General features: G+C 43.4%; 1 long non-coding RNA gene across 1 annotated transcript; it reads left to right on the top strand.

Annotated features, from left to right (window-relative positions):
* Window positions 1-301: 301 nt before the first annotated feature.
* Window positions 302-3,378, top strand: LOC138103784 (uncharacterized). Its single transcript, XR_011147853.1, has 3 exons — window positions 302-387; window positions 2,228-2,313; window positions 3,303-3,378. It is a non-coding gene; the product is annotated as an uncharacterized lncRNA (long non-coding RNA).
* The last annotated feature ends 3,165 nt before the right edge of the window (window positions 3,379-6,543 follow it).

Raw genomic sequence — 6,543 nt, 5'->3', positions numbered from 1 at the left:
GGGTGCGGGATGTGGGGCGGGATGCAGGTGGGTTCTGGGGCGGGATGTAGGCGGCGGTGCCTCGGCACAGCGCTCCGGGGACACCCGACAGAGCGGGCCTGGGACGGCGTCCCCCTCCCGTTCCCATCCTCGGGGCCCTTCTCGCCTCGCTGCCCCCACCCCGTCCCTCCCCACCGTGGCGAGATGCTGCTGGGAGAGCTGGAGCCCCCCCCCCCAGCGCAGTGAAAGTGACCCAAAATGGGCATTTTGCCGAGTTTTTTCACTGCTGTCATGTTTCATGATGTTTATTTCCCCAGGACGCCTCTTTGGGTTGTTTACTCGTTTTATTTGCAGCGGGTTTGGGCTGAGAGACTCCAGCTCATCTACACCCTGTGCTGTGGGGTTTGGGTCAGTAAGTCTTTTAGGAGCCCTATTTTTGGTTTAGGAGCCCTCTTTTTGGTTTATTAGACAGAGTAAACCAAAAGAAACAGCAAAACCACCCCACAAAGTGAACCTGTGTGGTTTTTCACTGTGTTTTTTCCAGTTATAAGTCAGGTGCAGGTAATGAAGAGGATGAAACATCACAAAGTCTTAGTATAAAGGCTTCTGGTAAATCTTAAAATTAACTCTGGCACCCTTGGTGGTTTTAAGACCAGATAATATAGCGGTGTTGAGCTGCTGGATACCAAGGGGATGTATCTGGGGAAACCTGATTTTCTGCTAGCTTTTCCATAGTGGTCCTTCAGGCCCCCACAGCTGAATATTGCTGAGCCAGATGTGGGGCTAGAGGAATGTCATTTTGGGGCAATATGTGTGTTTCCATGTATTAAGCACTAGAGAGATGTTATAGTTTTGTAGAGCAAAGGCATAGGTTCAAAATAAGATGAATTTTAATTTATAAGCTTTGTTTGATGAGATAGATACAATTCTGCAGGAATTTTGGTTTAAAACCGAAAGCTCTGCTCAGCATGACATGAGCTAGTGCACTGTCTCAGAGGAACTTGCCTGATTAGCACTCAACAGAGGTTAAAAAAAACCCCCTTATTTCATACAGTTCTGACACTTTTGCAGGCCTAATCTGCATATCTTGATAGTGATGTTTCTGTATCAATCCCGTGGAGGGTTTTTTGAGTGATGTGGAGTTAACTCCAGCTGAAGAGCTGCTCCACATGCAGAGCACTACTCCGTGCACATCCATCATCTTCGGGAGGCATTAACTAACTGTATCTATAATAGTGATCAAGGATGTTTATTGCCTTTCTTCCAAGCATAGTTTGGACTTTTTCCTTTTATTCCCCTCCCAGTATCTGACCATGAAAGGGTGCAGAGTGAAAGCTGTTTGCTTAAACCCAGCTCAGATAAGATGAACGGATACGAGGTTTGCTTTTACCTAGGAGCACTGTCACGACGGGCAACTTCACAGGCCTGCTGATTGTTATTCCTGGCACCTCAGACCACAGCAACAACTCAAAAAATGAACATTCAGTATCATTTTATGAAAGATTTTTGAATTTTTCTTTTTAAAATGGATGCAAAGATGACACTCTCTGCAAAAGCTAGTGTTATTCACTGGACTATGATGAAAAAGGGTTTTGGAAACTCCCACTGGTGCCACTTAAAACTGGCTACTATTCAGGCTTTCAGGGGAAGGATACTGGGAAAACAGCAGCTAAAGCATAATCTTCCAGATAAACCTAAAGAGCATGAGAGGAAGAGTTTCAGGGTTTTGTTTTTAACAGGTTCATCACTTGTTTGATTTTGGCTTGCTCTCTTCTTGCGCGACTTGCTTTTAAAGCTCATAAAAGTCCTGCCATCCTGAAATTCTTAAAAATTTTCAGATCATGGTACTTGGTGCCTGTGAGGGTTTTTTGGGAGGCAGAGGGGAGGAAAAGGGGATAAAACCATAAACATACACAACTGATATAAAAATTAGAGTCCCTCAGCGACACAGCGAGACGCATTTAGGATTTGTCAGAAAAATCAGGAGTTAGCAAACACTGCCAGGCACATCTTCCTGCAGGAAGATTTCTGTCCTGTGAGAGATGTATAGTCCATTTTCTCTCTGCAACTGCTTTTAGGTTCTCAGCCCTCTTTTGTGGCCAGTTGTCTTCAAGTTTCACCATCACTCTTCCTGCGGGGATCTTGCAGAGCAGTAATGGATCTGCTGCGTGATGCTGGTCCCCAAGGCACCCCAGACATCCCCTCCTTCACTCTGCCCATGGCCACTCACCGTGAATTTCATTTGCAGGGAGGTGCTCACTCTGAATCCAGGAAAAGGGAAGGATTCAGGCAGCAGAAACCAAGCACACTTGATCCCACTGAGGAATATGTCAGGTAAAAGCTAATAATATAATGAAAAATGTGAGCTATGCACTTCCTCTGCCTGGAAATTTCAGCAGGGTGGACACTGTGAGTCACTGGTAAGAAGCTACTGAAACCTACAGGGAAAAAAAAAGGCAGCAGAACATACTCTTTTTATTTTTTTTTTTTTTTTCTGGAAACAACCCTACACATTCATGCAAATTTTTTACTGAAAAAGAATGAAAAACACAGAAGAGAAATACAAATATGGTGACAAACCAAGCAACACCCATTCAACAATTATGTAATCAAAAGAAAATATATTAAAACACTGGTTTTCCAAACTGACTGAAAAGAAAGGAAATTATTTTATGCCAGCTGAACAGCAGCTTTCCATTTGAGATTATTTATAGATTCTCAGTCTACAGTGTTTTCTCTTTCTTTTTTACAAGTTGGGCTTTTTACACTATGAGGTTGTTTTCTTCAGACTGGTTGTCAGGTTTCAGTGAGAGCTCGTTAATACTCCTGGCTACACAATCTTTTCCTTTTTCACAGTATTCTCATTTCTACTGCTTAAGAAATGGAGCGCCAAAAAAAAAAAAAAGTTCGCAAAAAAAATGCAGATTATCTCTCTTCTACCATCACTTTCTCTGGAGACAGATGCATGGGCTCTGTGAAAGGAATTTGCATGGTCTCCATTTCGCCTGATTGAATGAGGAGAACCATTTTCATATAAACACACTTTTGACTTAGCACTTCATCACGCAATCTTTACACAGCTCTCTCCAGAAGATTCATTGATTTTTGTCTTCTGATCTGTGTTATCTCTGCCTTGCCTTGGAATTTGATTTGACTTATTAGCAAGTTGGGCTGTGTCCAGGCTTTTCTGAGAATTCTTTTGCTGCTCATGCTGCATCTCACAAGAAGCTGGGCCTCTTCCACGTGCCAGGCTAAGTGTGTTTTCTCATCTTCTGTAAGCTCAGAATGTTTTGCTCTTAATTATGTTTCTGTTTTCCTGATAGACCCTGGAGGCGAATTCGTGGGACAGAAGTGGAGTGTGATCAAGAAGCCAAGAAGGAAGAAAAGAAGGAAGATGAGGAGCAAGACTTTGTAATGAAGAGTGTTTAAGGCAGAAGCAGGAAATTTTCTGCCACCCGCACTCAAATTAGCAAAATACTTTGCATTTTCACCGTACCTACTGCAGATCTCATGGGTGTCATGAGTGCTCCTGCTCTGCATACCCCAGAAACGAGCAAGTTTTATTCCATTAGGTAGCAGAAATCAGTTTTAGAAAGTGATAAAAGGAAAATATTGAAGGCAATCTTTGAACTGAACAAGTTCAGCAGTGGATAAGATACTTTTAAAGGCAAACTACCAACTTCTGCTGTATTAAACACTGATTTTTCAGATAAGTGGAAAGAAAACCATCAGTTCCTGTAAATGACTTGATTTTCTTTTGCACACTCGTTTTTTAAAGTTACACAAATGACTGCAATGGCAGCTGAGCCTCAGAAACTGCCAGTGAATGTCCGCTGTGACTGCTGGAAAGTCAGGGATTTCTCTGTGTGTGGGGATTGTATCATCCCACAAAGATCACAGGTAGTCTCCCACACAGATTAGGTGACATTTTTCAATCTGTATTTTGGTATTTAATATCATGAACCATGTGATTTTAGGCAATTGGGGCGCTCTCAAAATTAGAAGAGAGTCCAGGGAATGATATTTTTATGTGGAAAACTGAGCAAGTTTTTGCTCAGTGTTGGACCATCATCAACAAAACGCTGCTAAACTGACTGTGCTACCATCTTTCAAGCCACTCAGACAGAAGAAGACACTTTTTATCACTGAACTACCAGGCAACCCAAGCCACGAGAAATAGGTTTCTTTGCTTGCTACTGCACGTCCTCCCAAGCAGCACCGAAACTCTGAAGACAAGATTTTGGCCATTTTTCAAAACATCCACTGAGCAATCTGAGTGCAGCTTCTAACCAACTGCTTGTCCCAGTGTAAAAAGAGGCAGCTCAGCTTTCCAGTGGCACATTCCCAAGCGCCTGCTTTGCAGGCAGAGGCTGTGCCAGAGGCCTTGGGTAACTGGTGTCTGGTCCTGGCTTGTGCTGGGACCAGCTCTGTGCCTTTGGGCTGGGATGGTGCTGCAGGGCTTGCAGCATTGCAGAGCACTTCTCTTGCGCTGGGTGGTGTTTTCTGAGGCATGTGGAAATGTGGGGAGTTGTAGGTAAACTCAAACAGCAGTGCCTCCAAGGATTTTAGCTTTGGAGGAGTTTGGATCGTGGACCCCACGCAGGAGCCAGTAGCCACTTGGCTGCCAGAAAGGCAGTGGACAGCAGGGCACAAAACCAGCTGGTGTGCAGAGGCAGAGCCCTCGAGGCTCACACTGTGAGGCCAGCTGTCCCAGGAGTGTGTTGGACTGACACTGTCACACTTTTGGGTTGCTTTCTGTTAGCGTGTGGGATGGCCTGGGTTTGCGCATGTAGTCCCAGGTTTGGATGGGTGAATGTTTTTGGCATTCCCACTGCATCCAAAAGGCTCAGACATCTGCATTTACAAGTTTCTGTCAGGAGGTGACTCAGGGACTCCTTTAAAGAGTTACTGGCTCACCCTACCTTATTTTACAGCTTCCACTCTCTGTCAGGAGCTCTTGTATTACACTTAGCAATGTACAAACCCCGTTCCTTCTGCATGTGACTGAAACAAGAGACAGGGTTGGTGTCCCACTCATTCTGGGGAAATTATTAACACTTGCTCAGGCCTATTGAAGCAGGATTTCCAGTGTGAGTAAAGGAGCACGCTGTCTAGTCCCCATTATCACTGCTCTTTTCAGCTGAATATTCCGTGTAGGTAGATGAGGTAACATGAACCATGATGCTGTCAGTGTGTGACTGGTACACCTCTTACATCTCTGAGCGAGGCAGTTCATTATCTTTGCTTCCCAGGGGTTGTGAACAAAATTAAAATTTCTGTAAGAACAGATTCCCTGAAGGTCTAGGGTGACCTCTTTTCTCGTTTTGCATGATAGGGCCTCAAATCAAATGCAACAGTTTTCAGTTAATATATTTCATTTGTGACATTGTTGGTATTTAGGCTTAAATTCATATTCTGTCGAATCTCATTAGTTTATTTTAATAAGGATCATCTTGATTGTAGCTCCCTGACTTCAGTTATAGCTAGGATATCTTTTAATAACCATGAGAAGCTCTGATATCAGTTCCTTATTTGAGCACTGCTTTGTGGTTTCTTATGGGACGGGCCTCAAATGAGAGGTGTTAATATTTGAAAAATATTTTAGGAGAGATGCCTCGTGAAAGGTATCACAGATATTTTTCCATTTGCATGGCTTAAAAGGTACTTCTGATTATTGTCTTGAAGTCTACTAAGGTAGACTAAGGCGTCCTGGATATCCAGGAATATTTTCTCCAAGGAGTTTGATGGGTTGTCATGTTTGATGGGTTGAATGTGACAGCCACCCATAACCCCGTGTTAAAGGATTGTCTTGGGGCAAAGTTTGCAGGGGCAGCAGCTCTGGGGTGGTGGTGCAGCTACGACTGGTTGAGCTGTCCTGGTGATTCCACGTCTGCTGGTGGAACTTGTGCTGCTGCTGGGAAGTCATGGATAGCGTGGCTCCCTGCAAAGGAAGCAGTCACTTTGTCTTTTGAGTCTGTTAACACATTTTCTGCAGGGAGGCTTCTGTGGTAACAGAATGCTCCTTTTTTGACAGCAGTGTTTTTACCTGCAGGTGTGGCTTTTGTGGTGGTTTTTTTTTGAATTTGCTAGATTGAATGCTCATTATTTGAGTATATATTGGCCAACAGAAATAATTTTGCTCGTCCTCTGTGCAGGGTTTCCATCAGTGTAGCTGAGGGAAAGCTGGATGCAGTAATTCTCATTTCCTGTTTACTTGTTCTTGGAAAAATTGTCAAAAGGGATGAAAACCTTGTCTAAGTTGTGACAAGATCCAGCGAATCACTGTTGATACCATCTCATGATCCCTATCTGGTGGAGTATTTTGAAGTGGAGTCTCTGTCAGTACAAATAAATTAAACATATGCACACATAAGATAGGGCTGCCAAGAACTTAATGAATTTAAATGGTTAGGAGTGCAGCATTTGTACACTGGGGTGCGTTCACACCATGATTTTAAATGCTGTAGACTGTTGGTTTTAATTTCTTGAGTGATTCAGTGTGGAAAATATTCATCAGGTTATAAAAATGTGTTGACTTTGATCCTTCTTTATTTTCTTTTTAGG

The sequence above is a fragment of the Aphelocoma coerulescens genome (genome assembly GCF_041296385.1).
Source record: "Aphelocoma coerulescens isolate FSJ_1873_10779 chromosome Z unlocalized genomic scaffold, UR_Acoe_1.0 ChrZ, whole genome shotgun sequence".
Lineage (NCBI taxonomy): Eukaryota > Metazoa > Chordata > Aves > Passeriformes > Corvidae > Aphelocoma > Aphelocoma coerulescens.
This window is presented reverse-complemented; position numbering and strand designations above follow the sequence as displayed.